Source organism: Pinus tabuliformis, chromosome 6 (genome assembly GCF_031772625.1).
Source record: "Pinus tabuliformis cultivar Carrire ecotype Pingquan chromosome 6, CPIR1, whole genome shotgun sequence".
NCBI classification, from domain to species: domain Eukaryota; kingdom Viridiplantae; phylum Streptophyta; class Pinopsida; order Pinales; family Pinaceae; genus Pinus; species Pinus tabuliformis.
Window position 1 is genome coordinate 1,242,399,442 of NC_142292.1, and position 25,724 is coordinate 1,242,425,165.

General features: G+C 41.0%; 1 long non-coding RNA gene across 1 annotated transcript; it reads left to right on the top strand.

The window, feature by feature from the left end:
* The first annotated feature begins 1,060 nt into the window (after positions 1 to 1,060).
* LOC149263183 (uncharacterized) lies at positions 1,061 to 2,129 on the top strand. Its single transcript, XR_016249640.1, has 3 exons — positions 1,061 to 1,292; positions 1,391 to 1,567; positions 1,761 to 2,129. It is a non-coding gene; the product is annotated as an uncharacterized LOC149263183 (long non-coding RNA).
* The last annotated feature ends 23,595 nt before the right edge of the window (positions 2,130 to 25,724 follow it).

Consider the following 25,724-nt stretch of genomic DNA (forward strand, 5'->3'; position numbering starts at 1 on the left):
TTATTATGTTACTTTTAACCCAAAAGCCTCAACTATGTTTCTTGCTCCATTTTTTCCGAGGCTATCTTTTCCTTCAAAACTATTACAAATGTTTATTACAATTTGTCTCCATGTGAATAATTCTTAATTAGATTATTTTTTTTCAAGATAATTTCATGATATTCTTCTTTTGTAATTTATTTGTTTTGGTTTTTTAATATTTAAGAAAAAGAGAATCAATGGATTATGTTTTGTGCTTCTAGGCTCATGTGTAATGTATTTAAGATATATATATATATATATATATATTTGTTTTTATTTTACCAAAAGAATCCTTCCAAAGGAATCTTAACACACCTTCCTTTAAACATATCTATGGTATGAAGAATGTCACTTTACCAGCTTACTCCTGTACACATCTTTTGGCTCAGTTGTGCCTATGCTTCCTTATCACTCCAGCTTATGAACTTCTCTCAACAATGACAAAATATACTTGCTTAGTTATTAAATGAGTCTTTCAAGCAGCTATTTGTTCTCCTAGGCACCCAATCAATCCTTTGTATGCAAGGATGACCTTAGCAATAAGTTAACTACTATTTTGATAACTTAACGGATGTGATGAAATTAATTCAATGTACTCTTAACAAAATCATTCACTTCCTTTTCCCTTCAACAAGCCACAGTGCTAAACCCTTCAGCTCTGATACCACTTGTAACATGCTCAGACCTCCCAAAGACACAACTAAAAAAAATTACTTGTATTTATATATATGACTTACCACATCCATTCGCCTAGGAATTTTAATGATTCGAATAAACAATATAGAAAATAATATAAATATATATACATTATATTTTATTGTGGTCACATATTTTATCCACGTGGTACTTATCCTTGTTGATCGCTTGGAAATATAATTGTTAACATTTGGGCTTATACATATTGGTCATCCCTCACAAATAAGCTTTGGTAACTTAATTAAGGTTTGTATTTGGCCTCATCCTTTATATTACTAACCACATTTGTACTTTCCTTTTTAGTTATATAAAATTATTATGTTAATCCCTTCTGATGCTTCTCGAATTTTTGAGTTAATGGTTGTACTAGCTTATGGTTCTTAGGACATCTAACTCACCTTCTGCCATTGATTTGCCACCATTTGATCCAACGATATAGGTTATGGGAGGCCAATTAGGGTAACGAACTTCCCTCTGCTCATGGGGTTTGTTCGCCATTCCAATGCCTCACCGTTGTCTCTCTGGTCTGCACCGCTCTAAGATCACTAGGGTTTGCAAATCTTTCGCGTCAATAGGTATGTTATTTCTTTGAACAATTAAGGATCTCACCCATTACTTGGATCATTTGTATGATTTTGTGTTGTGGCACTCATATTCCTTTTGTGTTTGACAGGTGGTGTATGACATCATGGATCTCTCTTCTTGACTAAGGATTACAGTTGCGAACACCCAGGTAATTAGCCTGGTGTCGCTACCTCTTAAGTAGCTACTCTCTTATCTTGTGCTGACTATCATGAGTTTCCTGATTCATGTTGAAGAGTCAGCTCTAGAGTCTCAAAAAATTCATCAGGTAATAACCCCATCTCCCGCGAATTCATTATGGTATCATGAATTAAATTTTGGGATTTTGGTTAAGTCTCTTTTTAACCCTCCACCTCACTATTGTAGGTACATTAATTGTAAAAGTTTATGTTGAGAACATATTTTCCTTTCCATCTCATATCAGGTTTTACTCCAATCCCTTGTTTCCGTGACTATTGCAGGCCACACAGTTCCAATAAAACCCCGTCAAGAGTTTCTCTAAATTTCCTATGGGAATTTCCATACTTCCCCGGAACCGGGCTGGGATAATGATTGCTAAATTTTTTGTAATTACCAACCATATTCCTTACATGCAAAATTACCCTAAACAATTTTCGTTGGGTTTTGGCTTGTGACGGCTTGCAGTTAAGTTAGTCATGCTATTTTTAACTGTTAAGGTGTATTGAAACCCTTAGGGTTACCTTGAATATTTGTCTATCAATATGGATCGATCAATACAATTTATGATATGGGTCCTTTACCCAGTACTAGATTTTGAACAAAGAACATTTGTTTTGTATAAACGTATTGGTTCTGCACATTTCACTGCATACGTTGCATATATTTTGTTGGCGATTGCTTTGCATCTATTTCTTAATTAGTCATATTTATTCGGATTTATAAACTCATTGGCATTTAGTGGCTATGCATAATCTCCTTCTTGGGTTTACTGTAAAAGTTCCGAAGAGGTTTCTTCCATGTTATAGTTAGCTTTTTGCAAATGGGTGAATTTGAATGAAGGATGGAGTCCTTATTAAATTCTCTCTTTATATTACAAATATTTCCTTTGATTTGATGTGGCTTACTTTTGAAAATTAAATGTTGGAATATATGATCTTGTCGGCTCTCATTTGAGTTGATAATTTACTTTCAGAATATTACTTACTCATCTTCCAGCGAAGGGGTGGTTTGGGTTGTTATATATATTTTTGTTTCTCTCGGATTACTCCTGATGATTGGCTCTAGTTGACCTATCGAGACTAACGTCTTGCCTCAAATTCCTTCAGCAAGGTCCTTACTACTTTTTTTTTATCTGTTGAAGAGTTTTCCAGGCTATGAAATTGGTACTTTATATTACATTTTACAGTTTAATGAAGGAACTACCTATAGTATTTCTCTTTCCTTTAGCAATGTCCTCTTACCTATTATTTACTACTGTAACTACTATATTCAAGTGTTCGAGGATTAAGCGGAACCTATTCTTTCTGCAGGGCCTGCTTCATAACTTCATAAAGCACCTAGATTTATGTACATAATTAACAGAAATTTGGATTATTCAACCACTGGTTTTATTTTACCATTACACACTAGAAATCACTGGTTTCAAAATATTAACCTTCTTTTTTCCTTTTATTATTCCTTATACAAATATTTAACAACATCCTTATTTCATTTTCTTGCAAAAACTTCAAAAAATCGTCATAATAGGTACTACTAATAGTGAAATTTTTCCATACACTTTTAGCATTTAAAATAATAAATTTTTTATGAAACACTTCAACATAGATCCACAGTTCCATGCTAGAAACTTAGCAATAAGAGTACTTATCTGTTAACGTAGAACCATCGTGAAAATTCTCCAGTTCCATATAATCATTTGTACTAATTATCACAATATTTTTTTATAAATATGCACTATTCACATAGGTTGACACAAAACATATTCTTTTACATAGTCATATGCATGAAGACTATACCATTTCCATTTATCCAGTGAATGTTTATTTGTTCAAAATAGATGATGCAGAGGAACCATACTTTTGCTATTATAGAAATTACTTTCACATCTTAGAAAAGAACAATTAAAATACTTATTTGTTTCAGTTAAGGTTTGCTAGGAAATACATTAGGATTGAATTTCACTCCACCACGAGAATGGTCCTCTTCACCAATTCTCCCCCGCGCCAGTTTCATTTCCAGAACAGTCAGTTACAATGACCTAACGAGGTTTGTTCCAGGGCATCAAGACTATATAGTCTAGCCTAAGTACTCACAGACTCATATGTCTGGCTTCAGGGTTCCATTAGCTCCGGCTTCAGGGTTCCACTAGCTCCAACCAGCTTAAGAATTCCTTATTGGCATCATCCTGCCTTCCCTTGACAATGTCCTATACAAGAAACTAATTTATTTCTCTCTCCCACAGTTGCCTCAAGCTTTCTCTCATGCTCTCCTTGGCTTCTGCTTCCCCAACTGAGATGATTTATCTCTAGGGGTGGGAGTAATTGTCCCCTAACTGTCTGGTAAATGAAACTTTTACATAGTGACTTTTCCCATAGATTCCCTGGCTGGCCATAACGAATTTTTAAATAAAATCAAAATAAATTTAAATATTAAATTTTCCATCAAGCTTCCACACAGCCCAAATTTTATTGAGTTATTGCAAAAAAGGTAAATTAATTATTTACTTTTTACTGAGGGGTGTTATATATATATAGTTAAATAAAAGTACTAGTGGTTGGTTGGAGCATCAACAACGGAAAGAGCTAACCAGCCATATATTGGGTATTTAATGCCTTCAGAGCAGCGCGCGACTTAACGCGATAACACGGGAGATAATATTTGCCCGCTCCCGTGTTATCGGGTAAGTTGCGAGCTGCTCTGAGGGCATTAAATACCCAATATATGGCTGGTTAGCTCCAGCCATCAACAACTGCAACTAACAAATACATTCACTTTCTTTACATTGTTTGTGAAGATTAAAAGCTTATGGGAGGCACACATTTCTTTTTGGGTCAAGTTGTTTAAGTTTTATAGAGATTATTTTAGGCTTGACCTGTGGCTTGAGAAATTGCGACTCAGGGCATTTAAGTCATCAAAAGTCACTTGAGGATCGCACTTGGCCTGGGCCACACCAACCCTTAACATGGCTGGATTTTTTACCCACTGAGTTTCAAACTAGTAACCTTCACATCACATAGTGAATTAACAATACACCCATCACCATCTATTCTACGCCCTGTGGACCATGGGATATACGCTTGATCATACATGCATTGACCCATTTTAAATATAAAAATTGTATTTTAGGGATTCGAACAAACCTCTAATCAAAGCCCTAGTGCATCTTCGACAACCTGAAAAGGATTAGGAATTTTTTAAATACTAAGGTTAATAATAATTTTTGAAAAATTAAATAAAATTTGGATTTAGATGTCATGGCTAAGCAATATTTAAACCAAAAAAATCCTATTGGATTTACTTATTTAAATCCTGGAACCATGGGCTGTCTAATCGCAGTTTCAACCAAAAAGTTAAAGCAGGTTTAAAGGGTTACTAATTTAATTAAATCTAAAATAATGTTGTAGACATTTTTTGTGCTGTTGATTTTTTCGACCAAATATATATATATATATATATTTTTTTTTTCTGCCGAAAAATTCGTGATAACGGTGAAAAAAATCATAATAACATGCTATATGTAGTTGTATTTTTTCCTACGAGCACGATTTACAGAGTAGTGAAGGAAGAGAACACCATTTTTCTTGGAGATTAGTACCGGGGACCAATTTCCATGGGCATCAATCTCTTCCATATTTTTTAGTTTTTAAAATATTTTTCTTGGTGTTTCAATCATCCATATTTCTTAATGATTTTGCTAGCAAGAGAGCATGTTTTGTTTTTTGGGGACCGTTATCAATTTATTGAGTGGAGAGGATTTTCCAACCACTCGACAACATCCCATAGCGATTGGTATATTTCCCATTTGGCAAGTTGTAGTTTAAAGGGATGTTTTATTATTGAATTTTTTTTGCCATTAAATTTGTTTTTAATGCAAATTTGGTAATCTTAATTGTAAATGTTGTTTTTTATGTTTTCCTTTTTTTTCCCTGGGTTTAATTATTACATTGAAAATTAAAAATGACTAACAATTTGGACCTTATGTAGGAATATGGTGAACTTACGGGGATTTAATAGACAAAATTTAAATTACAAGTTGTGTGGGAAGCGCACGACAAGGGGAATCTCCTGATCAAAATTCCACCTTGCACAAATTTCGATACATGATGTAGGATTTTGCTTAAAAGCAAGTCCAAAAATCATCTATATTGCCAACAAAGTACAATAAGATAACAATGTATCCAAAGACAATAGGGCAACTCTAAGAAGTAAAATTGCAAGGTAATGAGTGGGGGGAAGTGAGAGTGGTTCTTTAATGCTGTTATTGTCAGTCTTGTTTGCCTACCACCAGGATCAATTGTGCTTTTACTACGCTTGTCAAGAGTCTGAAAATCAAATTTTATCATGTCACTAGGTTTACACAGTAAAATTTGGTCACTGTTTAGTTGGTTTAGGAATGAGTTCAGTCTTTTGAAAATTCACTTATGTTGGTCACCTATTTCATTCACATGAAGGTGTCATAATAAAATCAAGTTCTCTTTATATTAATCATCATCATCATTCCATTCAGTTTCAGGTATTTCATTAGGTCATTAGGGTTTCCAAGGTCAATCATTACCATATGTAACTCCAACAGTGAATAGAGCATAACAAACAACTCTTTGACATTAACTTGTTGAGTTTTAACAAGCTCATCATGATTTCAGTTTGAAAGGCTCCAGAAGAAGAAGTTCCAGTGCTCAAAAAGTGAAAATACAGCCCAGGTTTCAACCTTCTAAGTTGACTCTGTTTTCAAAAGTGAAAAATCAGTTTTTCAAAGGCTTGTGGGTCCCATTTCTTTTCAAAAGGGAAATTAATTTTCTTATATAAACTAAAAAGCCCCAAAATTGTCTTATTTACCTCTCATTCATCATTGTGCATTGAGATCTCCCTCCCAAAAGTAAGAAAAACTCGATTTCATAGGCAAAATTGGAAAAAATTTACCGACGTTGCACTCAGGAACACTGCGCTGTGCTTGGAGGCCTGACATTGTGCTCAGGAACACTGCGCCACGCTTGGGCGCTGTGCTCAGGAAGACTGCATTGTGCTTGGGCTAGAGTACCTCAAATTTCTCTGAAACTCACCAAATTTATTTTTTAAGCTTGCTCACCTATTTTCTTGGAATCCTAAGTTCATCAACAAGTAAGTACACCATCTTACTCACTTTTTTGTTTTGCAAGATGAATTCAAGCCAAAGATTTCTTCAATTAGGGTTTCTAGTGAATTTCTCATGAAATGATGATAGGGTTGAAGATGGTCATTTGGTTTTCTTGATTTTAAACATGTTTAATATGCTATATTAAACACTAAACCAACATCATAACATAAAATTACCTCACTAAAAGTGAAACCCTAGCTCATTCCTATGGGTTTTGGGCACTTTTCCTAAAAACTCTGTTTTTCCCTTTCACAAATACATTGCTCCCTCATTTCACTTCCTTTCATCTTTATCAGTTGTTCATAGTCCATATCCACCTCTTTCAAACTCCCTTTGCCATTTTTTCAACTCCACCTACCCATCATTTCATTTTTCACTCATCCCTCACTGTTTTTTTCTCATTTTCCTGCTATTAGGGTTTCTGTCACCATGGAAGGAGACTCATCACTAGAGAGGAAGAGAAATCACAAGGGAGGAAAAATTCTTAGATATGATCCATCTAACTGTAAAGAAAATAATTCATCTCCTATTGTCGAACAATGCTTTGCAGATGTAAATTTCTTAGATTTTTGCAAAAGGGTGAGTGAAGTGGGTTTCAATGAGCAGCTGACAGATTGGGTTGCAACTCAGTCGATAGGTGAAAGTGCTATTATTGCTGGTGTTGAATTCACTTTTTCAGTGGCCTCTATTTCACTTGCTACAGGACTACCAAATAATGGTGAATATTGGTTCAAGGGGATGAACTTGGATCTTGAAAATTATAGACCCTTCTGATGAGCACTAGTGTTGCAGCAAGAATGCTGCAACTCTTGGGCTACCAGCTTTACTTTATCATCCCGTGGTTCATACAAACTTGAAGGTGACAATGTTGTATACACAAGTAAAAGCGATGGTTCTGCCTTTTGTCACTGTTCAGCTGGTGAGAGACCACTAGGGTTTTCAAGCTAGACTTCTATGGATTCAAAAAAAGCTTGGTTCCTTGATGAAAGAAATAGAAATCTACTCTAAGAGAGAACTGATCTTCTGTAACAATGAAAAAAACTGAAATTCAATGCTAAGGCACAAGATTTCCTAATTAAAAACTAAGAGCTATGCTTTGAAATAATGCTAAATTAACATGAAAAAAATGCTACTGTCCTAAGCATGGAAGTTAAAAACATAAAACATCATTGTGATGCTTGTAAAGGATTGTAATAAATTTGTTTTGTCTTTTTGTGCTTTTCATGAAAAATCAAGTGTGCAAACTAATCCCTTTTGGTGATGTGGCAGGTGGTTTAGGGATGTTGAAGGATGATTGGAAGGTTCATGAGATGGTTAGAAGGTTTGGGAAACCCTTGGGTGACCTTGGGAGGCTTCCTAGAGGTTTCCCCTCAATTCGACTTCAAAACAGGCCACTACAGGAAAACCTACAAGATGTACTAAAAACCTACAAGATTCCCTATATTTCTACAAGATACAACCGAGAGAAAAAAATGGGTGTTGGAGGTGATGGGAGGCTTAGGGAAGATCGTTGATGGGTGCAATGGAGTGAAAAAGGCCTAGGATCACTCAGAAACCAAAACCAAGTGTAGGAGATGGTTGGATTCACTCAACATGCTTGAGGGCATTTCTATGTAAAATGATGAAATTGGTGAAGGTCTTGATGAAAACAAGGAATGCCTATGGGTGGATGAAGTTGGAAGGTGGTTGCTTGCTATGAGATCTCTGTCTACTTTTGAAGCACCTGCTCTGCATCAAACATGTGTAATTTCCAAAAATTCATGTAAACAATAAGAATTCTCATGAGCTAGAAAAGCAAAATTTAATGAACTAACTGTTTACCTTATGCATAAGGAAATTGCTGAATAAAATGGAATCACGGATGAGATCTACTGCAAGAATGAAGATAGAAGAGATAGCAATGAAATCCTACACTTGCAAAAATGATCAAATGCTAGTTTAAGTACAACAAACTCTAAATCTTATGAAAGAAATGGAAATTTGTCTTTTTGGGGCTGCATAAGGGTCTTTTCCTCAAATCATGATCCCAAAGAAAAGAAGTGAGGCCAAGACACCTACTGATAGCATTGTGTTGCTTCTTTTATCACTTCCAACCTACTACTGAAGTAAGGCACAAATGGAAGCAAACTAATAAACAATTAAACAAATCTACACTACTTGCAATGAAATACTTCTAAAGACAGTTTAACCATGAATTTATGAAACTAAGCTAAGCATACAGATACAAGAAGAGGAGCCTTTGCTGCTAGGGTTTTGCCCTAATCCAGTAGCTTCAGCCCTCTGAGTTAACTCAGTACTGGATCAAGAAAAAGCTCATTCTTATTACCAAAACAGAAAATTACGTCAATGTCTTCCATAAGTTTGGAGCTCGAAAATAACTAGTGTTTTTGCAATAAAAATTCCTTGATTTTCTCTTCCAAACCTGCATTCAATGCATATTAGTTCACTAGGCATAATATCTCACTTTAAGTCATCTCATTAAACAAAATATAATCAAAACATGTAATAAGTTGTGCGAATAGTTGGTTTGATTAAGCTAGGACGTGAATTAAGGCCCATATAATTACCCAATGATGAGGCTCATCATCACCCCTGAATAAAAGTGTTGCTCAGAGGAATCAATATCCATGCCTTTCATAGCTCTAGTGGCCTCCCTGACATCCCATGCCTCTGCTGTGGTTTCCTCTTCTTGTTCATAGAAACCTACCTTCTCTACCTCCTCCGAATGCCTCCTTTATTCTTCTTCCTTTCTTCCTTCTAGAATCCCTAAGAGCAGTGGTGGACTGAGTGTCAAGCCAATCCAATTGACTTTGAGGAGAGTGGCACTCTATTATCTTTAAACTGTATGGAAATGTGTTCCATCTCCTCAGGCAATCTTGCATGCTGTCATCCTCTAACAACCTGAACATGTCTTCAAAATGTGAAATCTATTTCTCTTGGGTAGAAAGATACCTGGGTGTAAGCTAAGGATCATTTGCAATCAAATTGTGTGTACTGATGAGGGCCATTGGATTGGACTGCTCAACTCTGATCATAAGACGCTATGTTTGTTCTCTTGCCAGTATATTCTTCATTTCTGCAGCCCTTGCTTCCTCAAGGTTCATCCATAATGCCAAAGCCATCAAATATAAATCTATTAGCTTGGCATTAGGGTCACATACATTCATGTCTGTTAAGGCCATGTTATGCAAATAAAACTCAGACATCTTGGCCCTATCTTCCAATGTACTTTGATCACAAAGATCAATGAACTATCTATAATTCTGAAATGACATAGTGCCTCTCTATGCTAGGGTCTTGATTTGGAACTGCAACCGCTGTTCCTTAAGGTATAGGGAATAAGATTTAGCTGGCATCCTACACTGGATTTCTTCCAAAGAGAGACTGGCCATTCATTCCAATTGATTCTCTCCTTGCAATTATCCTTTCAACCATGCATTTTCTATCTCTAACTGATTTCTCATTATGACCTCTCTGTCTCTCAAGCTACTGAGTTATCTTCTCATCTCATTGAGATTCTCCTCCATATGACCAATGTCTTCCACCCCCTTGGATTTGGCAATATGAATCCATAGATGAGTTTTGTCTCTCTCCTTCTGAAGCTCAAAGAATAATGGAATAGCAAATTTTTATAGAATGACCCTTCCCCCTTCAATAATTCTATAGTAGGAGTCAAGGTTAGGTTGGGGGCTAGGTTCCCTTAGCTCTGGGTCCTCTTCTTTAGTTTCTTTCTGTAGGCTTCCCTCCTTATCCAATTTTTGAGTCTCCTATAGGTTTAGCAGAGTCTCCTGTAGGACTGCTTCTGCTTCCTATAGGTTCTGCTGTGTATCCTGTAGGATTTCTTTTCCTTTCTATGAAGTGGATCTAGTTATAGGCCTTCTCACATAGGTGATAAAAGACTTAGGAGGAGGCATTTTCTTCTGTTGTTTAGGTGATTCATAAATTACAATGGGAATTTGGTTGGAGTTCGGAGTTTCCCCTACCTTATCCTTGTGCTTTTCCTCGTTCTGAAATATAAGGGGGTCTGCCTCTGTCTTTTGCCTTTTTTTTTTGATAGGGTTGCTAAGGGCAGTGAGGGTAGCTGCTTCTTCTCTCTCAGTGGGTTCTGGAGACACCCTAGGTGACTCATCATTGTCTTCTGTGTCCTCTTTTCCATTGCCCTTTTCCTCTATGTTTCTACCCTCTTCTTCTCCTTCTAGATCCTCATCTTGTTTATCAGTTTCCTCGACATCTTCTGTTGTTTCTTCGTCACCTTCCTTCTCATTCTCCTCTTCTTCCTCCTCATCCATCTCATCTTTTTTGAAATATGGCAACAAGAATATTTCAATTTAATTTGTCTTTGAATTAAATTTTGAATTAAAATCGAATTTAGTCTTAACAACTACTTGGAAATAATTAATTAATTTATTTTAAATTAATTAGTTGGAGAAATTCAAGTTAGAAGTCTTTATGAAGTCATGCAAGAGTTATCCCTTAAATTAAGGAGATAAGATTGAGTTATATTTGAGTTGTAATTAGTTAACTCAATTTACTAAGTTAAGTCCAATTAAATTAGTTCCAAATTTTTTGAGGAACTAATAGTGAGTTAAAAGTTAGTTGATGCATTAATGCACTCAACTAGTGCTACTCCAGTTAATTGAAGATTCCCTCATCAGAAACTTATGCATGTCTATTCTGAGAAAGGCCCAGTTGAGATTAATGTTCAAGGATAGTGTACTATTAGTTGCATGTTTTTTCATATGGAGAAAACTCATGCATGAAGTCAATGATTCATCCTTGAGGATTGCACAGTTTTGAAGGCTTGATTTTCCGCTTGGTAATAGGCTAATCATCCACAAGGAACAACGCAAGGAAATAGGAGCTTGGAGATCAGAGAGGAAGGCTGGAGAGAAGCCAAGATTGCCTGTGAGCATCTGTGAGGATTGTACTGAGAGATGGCTAGCTGTGAGAGCTAAGGCTTTGTATAATTCCTATGTATTTCCACCATGTATGATAATACTATAGTGTGGGGTTTTTATCTGATACTTTCCCCAAAGTATTTTCTTGTGTATTGTGCCATTGATTCTTCTTCTTCTGGTTATATTGTTTAGCTCGATCTTTAAGCTTCCACAAATTGATAGTAGAAGTAGGTTATAGTATTTTAATTTGATTTATATTGCATTATCGGTTAACCTATCACATATTTTCGACATGGTATCAGAGCTGTGAACAATATACTGAGAAGAGAATTTGAAGTTTGAAGTTTGGGGTTGTAGGTGAAAATTGAATTCATATCATACTTCAAGGTTGGCCAATGGCATTCTATGGCTTGAGACTCAAGTATGCCTTGGAAGGTAGCTCAAACTACATAGCATGGAAAGATAGAATGGAGGCTGTATTAGAAGACAATGGCTTGAAGGAATTCATTGATCAAGAAATCTCAAATCCAGCTTCAACTAATGCAAAAGAGTTGGCTAAGTGGAAGAAGTTTGTGGCGAAGGCAAGACGGATCATCCTTGAGGGAGTTCGAGACCATATTGTCTCGAGTCTCCATGGGAAGGATACTCCATTTTCAATGTGGAAGACATTGAAGGACCTCTATCAGAACAGTAGCGACCAAAGAAAATTGGTGCTCAAGGATAAGCTTCGAAGAATCAAGATGGAAAAGGGTGATACTATTTCCACATATCTGAATAAGCTCACCACCTAAAAAGATGAGCTTGGCAGTGTGGGAATAACTACTGCCGATGATGATATGGTGAGCCTCGCTCTCCTTGGCTTTTTAAAGAGTTGGAATAGCTACTAGGACTCTGTGAATGGAAGGGAGAAACTGCCGGATTGGGAACGACTATGGTCAGATCTTATGTAGGAGGAGCACACGAGATGGTTATTTATCCAAGAATGATGATGAAGAAAATCTGGCCTTAGCAAGTGTTGGGCATGGAATCCCTCCACAACATGTTTTGGGGCTCAAAGCCCAAGTTTTGGTCAAAGGTTTTGCAAGACTCCGCGAATTGAGGGCGCGGAGCGCGAAGTAGAGGATAAGTCATAGGGCTGTCCACCCTAAAGTAATGTAGTGTAATGTAAAGTCATGTCGGCCTACCCATGGTCTGTGGACCATGGGATTGTATAAATAGAGCGAGGCTCTAAGTTGTAAAGATAGTTAAGTAGAGTGAATAGCGAAGAATGGTTCGAGCTTAGAGTAGGATTCTAAATGTATTGGGTCGTAGTAGTAGGAAGAGGCTCTGTAGTTGAGTGTGTAGAGGCCTAGAAGAGTCCATATCTGAGTGCGCGGACCCCTGCAGCTGAGTGCGCAGACCCCTGCAGCTAAGTGCGCAGGGCGGTGTCGAGTTTGTGATTGGGATTGAATATTAATAAAGAGAAGTTGATTCTTATTTTTATGTATTTGTTGTACCTTTCCTTCTTTATGTGTATATTGGTTTATTTGTCATGCACACTAATATGATTGATGAATATGTTGTAAAATCATTAGTCTTACATGAACAAGTTAAGTAATCAGATAATCACAGATTAAATAGCAAGGAACTCGGGTAATATATAGGTTGCACCTCGAGTAGGGCTGCGTGAAAGCCGCACCACAGGTTGCGAAGGGATCGCAAGTGCGCGTAGCGACGACAGACTGCGGACCTCCAAAAGCCCATCAGACATCCCAAGGGTGTAGAAACCTGGTTCTAACACCCTCCCATACTACTTCGGGTGAGATCTCAATCCGCGCTCTGCAGACTGTTGCCGAAAGGGCCAGTAGTACCGGGATTTGCTTGGCTAAATCACCTCTGAACTTGGGTCAGGCCCATACAAGCCAACAAATGGTTCTGTTGCCAGGATCGGGATCTGCATAAAGGATGTCTGATGTCGTGCCACTAGAATCCCACAAAGAAAGAAATTGAAGAGTGGTTGGACAAGAAGATTCACGAGTTCGCGGTGCAGGGGAACAAAAATCCGTGAGTATCTAAGGAACAGTGGTTGGAGCGTTACTTGTACACGGAAATCCACGAAATTTTCTTTGCATCCTTTCCTTCTAAGATGTATGAGTAGATTGCAAAGTTAGACAGACAACCAGGGAAGGTGTAGGCCCGACAAACCAATAGTGTGGACTCCGGAATTGGTGCGTAGAATAGAAGCATCAGAAGATAAGATTGCATGAGCTATGGACCATTGGCTCGATCGAATAATAGGAGGATTTATCACTGAGTTTGTGGTAGACACGACCGTCAGCTATAGTGAGGCGGAGCGACATTTTCTCAAGGGACCGCGAGGTAAGTATATTAAATCTTTGAACACTTGGATTAATATGCTATTGGGTGAAAAGTGGGTTCTTTGAATAAATTAATGTTTGGGACTACGCGAAGTGGGAATATCTATAAAAGCGAAAGTAGCGAAGAGCTAGAAACTAGTCCCTTAATTTCACCCTTGTGGGAGAGCGAGGAAGAGCTCACGAAGGTTTCTCTGAGAAGTGCGGTTAGTTTGATAAGACAATGAATTCTGCGTTTACCACCTCCACCCACACCGCCACCCGCTTCACCCCCCTCACCTCCATCTCCACCCACTCCACCTCTACCACCACCGCAGTTCAGTATGGCGAGTGCGATCAAACTACCAGTGTTCAGAGGAGTAGGGAATGAAGATCCAGACCAATTTTGGTTCGTGGTAAGAGCAGTATGGGAAGCACAGGGCATCGTGGATGATAATATTAAAAAGGCTACACTGGTGAGTGCACTGTAATATCGTGCATTAACGTGGTATATCAAGCATTCTAATGACCACCCGAATGCAGGAATTGCAGAGATCCAGGCCGCGCTAAACAGGAAATTTAGCAGGCCAAAATCAGAAACACAATCAATCATCGGGTTTAAGGAGATCCCGATGCTTCGAGCGAGAACCCTTGGGATTTGGACCAAAGGCTGAAGAGTATGACCACGAAGCCATTATGACGTTAACAGATGCACAAAATCACGCATGGTTTGTGGCCTCAATTATGCCACACTTAAGGACGGCACTGTCACAACAAAAACTTTCCACCCAGGTCGAAACATTGGAGATGGCAATGAGATTGCATGACTCGGGATTGGGAGTCCAACAAATCCACGCGCAACTACAGAATCTATGTCTGGAAATGAAAAGTTTGAAACAGGATAGGACACCTCAGTCAGAGGTGCGCGAGGAAGTATGGTGCATAAAATGCAAAGGGCAAGGGCACAACAAGGACCACTGTCCAGTATTCGCAAACTACTTGGCAAGAGGAGGGACAATGCCGTTAAGACCAGAGGCACAAGAAGGGCTAAGTGTGGCGTCTGCATTATGGTGCGTGATCTACCATATAGGAGGAAAACACACCATGGATAATTGTCATATGTTGCAGAAGTATGCGCAGACGTCCCAACAATTGTTTTGTAATTTCTGCAGGTTGGTAGGCCATGATGAACGCACTTGCCGGAACTATGAACTAATGATGGATTGGACTCATGCCTACAGGGTGCAGACTGAAACGTGAGCTCTCGACCTAAATTCAGGGATGGTGCAAGCTGGGTTTCAGGGGTACGGTCGAGGTCAAGGCGGAATGCGGCCAGGAAGGGGTCACGAACAAATAATTTGTTACAATTGTGGAGGGCCAGGGCATTATGCACGTGATTGTACAAACCCGACAAGAATATCATGTTGGTACTGTACTCAGTTTGATCATGAGGCAGAAGACTGCCCTTCGCTGATAGCGAGGATGCGTGAAAAGGGGGTACTCTAGCCCCCTTCGACTCAAAATTTACAAATGATGAGGTCTAAACCGCACAAGGAAGACCCGAATGTAAACATGATGCTCAGAAGTGGTATGGACACGAGAGATGATAAAGGGAAGAAACCAGAAGAAAGTGCATGGGTTCGCAAGGCTCCTACAAAGGAACCCGAGTTTGATCTAGAATGCGCAAAGGAGACATTCATGGAATCTAAGAAGAGCTTCACGAAGGCCTCCACTTTAGGTAGTAAGGATCAACTAGAAACAGGGATGGATCCTTCAATGCTCATTATCTTTCTGGAGACGTGCCTGAAACTACTGCATGATAGTAAGGTAGTCAAAGGACTACAGGAACTTATCACCATGTGCGCGGGATCAGGAGAATCGCTCATGGTCTGGAAACTTGGGAAGCATGCATTGTGCACAGGGAGAGAAATGAGGTTGACTGCACAAATAGGGGAGTACGAAATGGAACAGGTAATCTTGGATCTGGGCTTGGATGCAAACGTACTACCAAAGCAAACATGGGAACGCATGGGCAGACCCGCGCTACAATGGTCCCCCATTCAGTTATGAATGGTGAACCAACAGAAGATTCTTCCCATGGGAAGATTGCAAGGGGTAACAGTCGACATTGAAGGTGCGAGCACGCAGGTGGATTTTGAAGTGAGAGATTGTCGATGACAACAATCCCTATCCTGCGCTACTAGGAATAGACTGGGATACCGATATGAATGGAATCATAAATCTGAAGAAGCGCAAAATGATCTTTGAGAAAAAGTCACTATGCGTGGTAGTACCACTAGATCCAGGCGAAGGAGCAAAACACACTAAACCAGTGTGTGACGATGATAGTGATGATGATCTCGACTGTATTTACAAGATAACTACGCAAGGAGAGGATTGGGTGAATCCAATTACAAATGGAAGGATTTCATGGGAGTGCGAAAGCTCCTGCACTATGAATTCAGATGAAGAGATAGAGCAATGGAAAAATCGGCTGCATGAAGTAACAATGCTAAATTGCAACATGATGGTTCGATCACTGTGTTACGTGACAACAGAGGCAAGGGAGCTCCCGACATATGATGGATTATCAGCGGTAGATGAATTTCTGAGCAAATTTGAAAGCGTGGTACCAGAACAACAACGATTTGATGCACTAAAGTGGGCATTGCGCACAACACCCGCACAATGGTGGGGTACGCATCAAGGAAATTTTGAGGACTGGCACGGCTGCAGAAGAATAATGTGCCTACGTTTTGGAAAACCCCAGCTCCAAACGAAAACCAATCAGCAGGGGCAGAACAACATGCGTGCCCACCTTTCCCGATGGGTACAAACATATGTTGTATAGTCCGCACAAGTGTGCACAACCCCCAGACTAGAAAATCAGAACAAACCACAACAACAGGAAAGACGATGCGCACTACCAAGTATCCACGCTGAAGCCTTCGATAGGGTGTGTGGAGTAGTGAACAAGGTTCACTAGGCGAGACGAAATGATTGGGACTTGCACGTACCAGTAGTTCGATGGGCCTACCAGACCATGTGCAAAACCCTCAACGTGGAGACGATTCCAAAGGTGCGGAACGCAGTGGAGACCATAATTACTAAAGAAAATTCAAGAAGGAATCTGCACATACTGGACCCTGTAGTGGTGACAGCTCGCGATGGCAAGGGCGAAGGAATCACACATCTGCGCGAGGTCGAACATATAAGGATTCAGGAAGCCATTCGGTGAGGGAACCTTAAACTTTGCGAACTCGAAAAGGATCGGGTACGGTTGAGGAAGAAAAGCAATTTGATGGACGCTGAGATCAAGAGGCTAGAAAACAAGATCACGCAGGCATGTCTCGTCGATAAACCATGGATGACAAAGCAAGATACGTATGACCATACCACTACAGTAGAAGATTGTCGGTGAGAGCTTATGACTCTGCTGTCATGGCTACGACTGCACCTCACCAAACATAGTAAGCAGGGAAGCACACTACATACAGTAGAATGCACGGCATTGGCGGTCGCGCAGACATTGGTTCAGTTTCTGCGGACTATGCAGGAATGTGAGTTGAAGTCTCACACAGGTGGTGTGACCACCTGACTAGCCATAGGGAGCACAGTCTCAGTGCTCCAGACAGTTGAAAGAGAGCACGGGACTCTAAAAGAGTCTATTTGGGAGTTGTGCGATAAGAGAGGGTGCGCAGAATCAACATGGCACAAGGTTGGTGCCCACGCACAGGGGGCTGCGCTGTCGCGCGGGTAGGCTGGGAAGTAACCATTGGTGTCACTGTTCATGACGAGATGTCTAATTTAATGCAAAAGGGAGCGGACGATGGGCATTTAAGACATGAATTAAGAGCTAGATTTAGGAAAATCTGCCGCCAAGAAAGCATTGATTGCTCAGAATTGGGGGGAACAATCGGATGTGAATTCAAAAGGCGCTATAAAACTCCAAGGTCTAGCCACGAGACAACACTTGTTCATTTGAGATTTGAGAAATTACATATAGCACATAGTGTTGAGCGCTAAGTGATATTTGAGCACCGAAGTTCGCGAATGCCCATAGACAGCGCAAACAGGATGACGGTTACCGGGAGAGGTTTTAGCTATGTAGAAGAAACCACTGACGAGGTTGTGCAGAACCCCACGGTGCATGATGTTCCCGGAGACACTGGGGTCGCACCAGAAATCCCGAAATCACCTCGGATGCCAAGGCCCAAGAAAGATAAGAAGGCTATGGGACCAATCCGCATGTCCCTGCGGAATCCACGGTTCAGTAAACTCTCCATGTAAGTAAAGGGAAAGGCTGTCAACATTGAGACAGACAAGGAGGAGGAAGACCTACAGGCTCTCGTAGATGAGACAGAAGCAGCAAAAGACATGGAAGAGGACATCCAACCGGTGCGTGCTGCATCGAAGTTGCCCGAGTATGTTCCTCCACAGAAAGGGAAAGCTAAGGTACCCAAGGATTTGGATGCCACTAAGAGTGCACTCCAAACCCTGCTCCTCGCTGATGGAATTGTGTTTGAGGGCTCAGCCCTAGGCCGTGTGCCCACAATGAAGTTTGAGGATTGGGACCTCACGGACAGCGAGAAGTTCCCACATTTAGATACTGAGAACCTCATGAAGTAGAGCACGAAGGGGTCAATTACAACCTTAGAGCCGCAGAAATGGCTGCGTAGTGTGGAGAAGGCTGACTACTTCAACTACTATGGATTCCACACTTTCACCGCATGCCTATCACAATTTTTGTCATCAGGTAGCTATTGTGCCTGGTGCACGATGGGTATTTAGGGCTGGAGGGGCCTATTCCCATCATGGTGGATCTTATCCACAAGATTTCCCAGCGCCCCTGTAAAGGAAAGGTCCCCGTGGAGATAGCTGGAAAAAGCAAAGATTTGGTGCTTGCAGAGGCCATAAGAAGAAATACAAACTGGAAAAGAAGAATAGGGGTTATGCAATTAGCAACATTAAGGATAAAGGGGTCCACGTAGCCACCCAAATCTTGGCCTGGAAGGTAATGCACAAATGTCGAGGAGATGAGGTACCAGTGCCGGTAGTGGTGTTGGCAAAACAATGCACGGATGGGTCCAATTCAAATGCTATGAGTTCCTCTGCAAGGAGTTCTTAACTAACTGCAAAGAATCCCAGGAGCAAGGAAAAACCTTCCAATATGCATGGTTGCTCTTGTCAATTTTGCTGGTAACTGGGGAACTGTCTGAGGACAGTCAACTCCCTAATATTGAACAGGACTTACCAGAGGCCGCAAAGTACACGTCGCTCTGGGCTACGAAGGTCACCACTCAGATCCGCGAAACAAAGATCTTTTGGGTGCTCATGGAGGCAAGTGTCCGGATGTGGATCAAAAGGAGGCCATGCTTGTCCCCCACAGTGTACAACAGTCTGCGGAGCTTTGCAGACTTCAAGGCGGATATGCATAATGTGTATATCAAGGAGTGTAAAGATTTGGTGCAGAATTGGACCAAGCTCCCCTTCATCGCAATTAATGATGCGATATTCTCAGTGCTAGAATCATGGCCTCCTGAGTGGCACGTCTCAACTCTGGTGAAGAAGGATAGAACAATAGCACAAAAGCAGAAGGATGCAACCAAGTTGCATGTCACGAAGTTGGCCCAATAGATCCGCAACGAACAAGCGGCTGCGGAGGTAAGGGCTGCTCGCAAAACAACGAAAGCAACCGAAGAGTAGGCAAAGGCTGTCGAAAAAGTAATAGCAGCGCAGGCAACAGGGGCCACCACGACGCAGGAGAAAGGGGGCCAAAACTTGTCTACATGATAGGGAGCAAAGGACACAGCAGAAGGCACGAACCCGAGCACAACGTTCACCCAGCTGAAACGACCACGCAACATCGAGAGATCAGGTCCATGGAAAAAGGTCAAGGCATCCAAATTGGATAGAAAATTGATTACCCTAACAGAAGGTGAGCTCTATGACATCAGTGACACGGTTCGTGAGGTCACCAGGAAAGTGCTCCAGGAAGCCATGATAGAGAAACAGATTGTGTTGGGGGCCCTAAGGGCACAGTTGCAGGAACTTCAGGTGCGGCCCCCACAAGAAGGAACAGTAGCTTCCTACGGCGTAGTAGGTACATCAGTAATAGAGCAGCTACTACATGCAAAGATGGCTAACACCATAGTGCTGCCGGAAGGAGCACTGACAGTAGAGAATGAGGATGATAGAGCTGCGGTGGGTAGGATCAAGGGACTTGGCTTAAATTTGGTTTCCCTTCCGTGGGACACATTGTACAAGTTGCAAGATGGCATAATAGCAGAGCTATGCGCTCGGGTAGGCAACATGATCCAGGTATTGAGCGAGTAAAAGATCAACATCGAACAACTCAGCCTGCAACGTGACGAGCTAGTGTCATAGAATTGGCAGATCGCACAAATAGTGGATGAAGCATGCCGACACGTTCCAGAATTATCCATCGCCGCAAACCTACCAACAGAGATGTGGATCCACTGTATGGCAAGTGGAGTCTGAAGCGCGCGTGAGGAAACAACACGAGTGCAGCTGGATCTGAACCTCCAGATTGCTGAGCTGTGGATGAAGGTGCAACCTTCCACTCCTTTGGAAGTTAAAGAATAACACGTTAGCGCGATTCAAATAAGATTGGAAAAAATTGGACGGGTGGTGCAGGATTGTACCGGTATGTTAGATCAAACATTTGACGTCCTCACATCCTTGCAGGAGGACCCCAACATATAGTGCCTGGAAACAGAGGCGCACGAACTGCAGGAGCAGTATGACAGTGTAAGGGGAACTGCGCAAATAGTCATCCTCACCCAACGGCTGACAAAAATGCAGCAAGCGAGGGCACTTAAGGAACAGGTGGATGCTGCAAGACAGAAAGAGGCACTTCTCAAAGTGTGTGTCCAGCCTTGGATCAATGAGGCCTTCACCATTACGGCTGAGATTGAGGGGAAGCTCACACAAATGTAGGAGATATATGTGCTAAGGTAGATAGCAGATCCTCACATAGAAGCATCAGAGGAACGCATGCAGTAGGTCCAGTAAACCGCAGAACAGTTGGCTGCTGACCTCCGACCAATAAGGGAACAGTTGCAGGGGCTCCGTGCCAAGATCCCCGCACCAGCAGAGTGACTTAGGACGAGTCACGATGATTGTGTTGGGGGCTTGTTGGGCATGGAATCCCCCCACAACATGTTTTGGGGCTCAAAACCCAAGTTTTGGTCAAAGGTTTTGCAAGACTCCGTGAATTGCGGGTGCAAAGAGTGAAGTGAGGATAAGTCATAGGGATGTCTGCCCTAAAGTAATGTAATGTAATGTAAAGTCATGTCGGACTACCCATGGTTCACGGACCATGGGATTGTATAAATAGAGCGAGGCTCTAAGTTGTAAAGATAGTTAAGTAGAGTGAATAACGAAGGAATGGTTCGAGCTTAGAGTAGGATTCTAAGTGTATTGGGTCATATTAGTAGGAATAGGCTCTGCAGTTGAGTGCGTAGAGTCCTAGAAGAATCTGCAGCTGAGTGCGTGAACCCTTGCAGCTGAGTGCACAAGGCAGTGTCGAGTCTGTGATCGGGATTGAAGATTAATAAAGAGAAGTTGATTCTTATTTCTTTGTATTTGTTGTACCTTGCCTTCTTTATGTGTATATTGGTTTATTTGTCGCACGCATTAATATGATTGATGAATATGTTGTAATAATCATTAGTCTTACATGAACAAGTCAAGTAATTAGATAATCACAAATTAAATAGAAAGGAACTCAGGTAATATACGGGTTGTGCCCCGACTAGGGCTACGCAAAAGCTGCACCACAGGTTGCAAAGGGATCGCAAGTGCGCATAGTGACGGGTCAAACCGTGGACCTGCAGAAGCCCATTAGACATCCCAAGGGTGCGGAAACCTAGTTCTAGCACCCTCCCATACTACTTTGGGTGAGACCTCATTCCGCGCTCTATAGACTGTTGCTGAAAGGGCCAGTAGTACCAGGATTTTCTTGGTTAAATCACCTCTAAACCTAGGTCAGGCCCATACAAGCCAACAACAAGTAAGGCAATGAAAGGAAAGGGGAAGGCTTCCCATTTCAAATCAAATTCTTCTCATGGAGGGAAGAAGGGTGACATGTCTAAAGTAAGATGCTTTAATTGTCACAAGATGGGACATTATGCGATTAATTTCCCATCAAAGAAGTCCAAGAAGGGATCCTCGGAAGGATCAGAAGGTGAGGCATTAGCCTCTCAGTTTGAAATGGGATTTACTCTCATCGTATGCGTGGTGTCATCGATGATGGGTTGTGTATGGTATCTTGATAGTGGAGCCTCATTCCACATGATTGGTGATAAAAATTTATTCAGTGCCTTGGAGGAGAAAGACCTCAAGATGCGCATAGAGATGGGTGACGACGAAAGGTATAATGTTTCAGGAGTGGGCACAATTGTTTTTCAAAGGGAGCATGGAGCTCCTCTCACCTTGACAGATGTGATGTATGTGCTTGGACTGAATAAGAACTTGGTATCGGTTGTGATGTTGGAGGACAAAGGCTATGATGTTGTCTTCAGTAAAGGAAAGGCATTCCTAAGACACATAGCGATGGGTCAGACCAAGAGGATAGGGATTCGGGTGAAGAATCTCTATAAACTAGAGGTAGATGATTATGCAGCATTGAGTATGAAAGCAGAATTGGTGCAAAGCCAAGACATTGGCGAGTTGTGGCACAGGTGGTTGGGCCATTTGCATCATGGGGCTTTGAAGATAATGCAACAGATATCTAGAGGACTTCCCAAAGGTAAAATTGAGCAAGTTGATACATGCAAAGGTTGTACCTTGGGAAAGTACACCAAGTCTTTCTTTCATGATCGAGACAGTTGAGCAGAGGCTATCTTAGAGCGAGTTCATACTGATTTGTGTGGACCATTCTCGATGGCATCCACAGTGAAGCAAAGGTATTATGTGATTTTCATTAATGACTATTCTTGTAAATGTTGGATTTATTTCATGCAAAAGAAGGATCAAACTTTCACAAAGTTTTGTGAGTTCAAAGATTTGGTCAAGAAAGAGTCAGGGAAGAAGATCAAGGCCTTGAGACGTGACAACGATGGAGAATATATCTCTCAAGAGTTTAAGGACTTCTGTGTAGTGGAAGGAAATAAACGAGAGTTGACGACACCTCATAACCCACAACAGAATGGGGTAGCCGAGAGGAAGAATAGAACTATTGTAGGGACAACACGGGCAATGTTGCATGACCAAGGCCTACCACTTCACTTGTGCGCTGAGGCATGCAACACAACGGTCTATTTTTAAAATAGAAGCCCACATCACATACTTGGGATGAAGACACCAAAGGAAGCTTTCTCCGGTAAGAGACTAGATGTGGGTCACTTCAAGATTTTTGGCTCATCGGTATATTGCCATGTGACAAAGGATGCACGGAAGAAGCTTGAGCCGACAGCAGAGTTGGGGATATTTGTGGGGTACACTGGTACACCTCACAACTATCAGGTGTACTTGCTTACCAGTCAGAGGATAGTGGTTCGCAAAGATCTCAAGTTTGATGAACAGAAGGCCATGTGAGTTTCCCTTGAGAGGGAGCTCCAACTATAGGCTATGGAGGAACTGTTGGTTCCTAAGGAGGAGGAGCCTCAGACTGATGCGGAGCAGCTGCATGCAGAGGTTACAGGAGTGGAGACATCCACTCAAGCAGAGTCTTCCAGAGATGGACAAAAGCGCACAAGAGAAGTTGAAAGATTGTTGGAGGATGTGAGAGAGAATGTGGGAGCACCATATTCTTAGCACACATAGAGGAGGTCACTTGAGAGGTACACTAGATACATGGTCCTTGCTGGGGAATGTGTTGAGACTGAGCCATCTTCCTTTGAGGAAGCAGTGTAGCGCTGATTTGGGTTGATGCTATGCTGGAGGAGTTGTTTGTGTCTCAAGGAAAGTATGCCAAAGAGATACTCAGGAGATTCCACATGGAGAAGTGCAAGCCCATGCAGACTCCTCTAGCAGATAAATGGAGGAAGGAGGTTGCTACTTCAAGAGAAGTGGTAGAGGCTACTGTGTACAGGCAGCTTGTGGGTTCACTGATGTACTTAATGAACACATGACCACATTTGTGCTATGCAGTGAACTAGCTGAGTCAAGCGATGGTTCAGCCTACCAAGATGTTTTGGAAGGCGGAAAAGCATGTATTGAGATACCTTAGAGGTACATCTTAGTATGGATTATGGTACAGACGGATAGAGGGAGTGAAGCTATAGGGCTTCACTGATGTAGATTGGGCAGGGAGTCTATTAGATCAGAAGAGCACATTAGGAGGGATTTTCAACCTTGGGTTAGCGACAGTTTCTTGGTACAACAAGAAACAGAGGTCAGTTGCACTCAGCTTCGCAGAGGCAGAATACATGGCTGCAAGTTCGGCAGCATGTGAGGCCATCTGGATGTGGAAAATCCTAGTTGGTTTGTTTGATTAGAGGATGGATCCAACTGTGATCTATTGTGATAATCAAAGTTGTATCAAACTCTCTGAGAATCCAGTATTTCATGATAGGTCCTGTTGAAAAGTGTACAACAAGAAATGCTTGTTGAGAATACAACAAGATGATGGAGCTTAGTGGAAAAGAGTCACCTTCACTAAGTGGGCCCGCAGGAAAATTATGGCGCAAGTTCTATTTTTGATCACAGTGTGGATGATCACAGTGTGAGTGATCAAAGTCTATTTTTAGACTGACTGTCAAAAATAGAAAAGTCAAATATTATTGTCTCATAATAATATTTGGACTATAAACTTGATCTTATTCTCTTGGAGCACTTCAGGATGAGCTACGAATGTGGTACATGTAGATCCCAGAGGGAAATACGTGGTTACCTATGGGATGACTAATATTTGCATGCAAGACTTTAGTTAGAACTCAAGTGAGTTGAGTTTAGTGGACTGGAGGTGCAGTTGATGGAGTTGTGTTCAATTTAGCCTTGTTAAACTAGTTGTATTTAGTCTAACTGATCAATAGACTAGAGATGAGTTGGGTGAATTAGTTATTAATTAATTCACAAGTTATTTAACTCATAATGCAACTATAAAATACATCAGTTAACTCAGTTGCATGTCAGTGCATGTTCAGTTTAGCAGGGACAAGTGTTAGAGGATCAGATTGCTATCAGTTGTGACTATAGCTGTGCATGATGATTTTCACAATCAGAGGGATTGAGTATGCCAATGAATTGGCCAATATCAAGAATTGCAGCTTGTGCTCACGTCCAACAGAGTGTGAGTGATTATTTGCAGGTCAAATAAGAGTTTGGTAAGCCATTCTCATCAGTTCTTGAGCAGGTATTGAGCTGGAGAGGCAGGCAAGCAGTGGAATAGATTTGGAGATCAGATCTGAGCTGTATTGTGTGTAACAGGTGGAGCTGGTACTGGATTGCTTGTGATAAGCATTGTATTTTGTAATGTTACATGATTCAATCAATATAATATACAAATAGTGTGGGGTTTTTAGCGAGATGCTTTCCCCGGGATACATACTGTGTTAATGAGTTTGATTGATGCTTCTATGTGTGCCTGTAAATGTTTCTGCTTCTGTAAATTGATGATCAACGTAGAGGAGATTATGTATTATACATGTTTCGCTTATAATTGTATGATCAGGATAATCTCTGTGAATATGTGTTAAATTATTCAAAATTTCTACATGGTATCGGAGCTAGATAATTGTAGAAAAAGTTTCTACATGGTATCAGAGCTGCTTGATTTGTAGAAGAGATTTTTACAGGATATCAAGCGAGGATTGATCATCGGATCTATTATTCAGAAAGTGTTTACATTTTATTTCTTCAGGCAGAGTCTGTAATCGGGCCAGGTAGCCTCTGCATTCATCCTTCTTTTGGAAG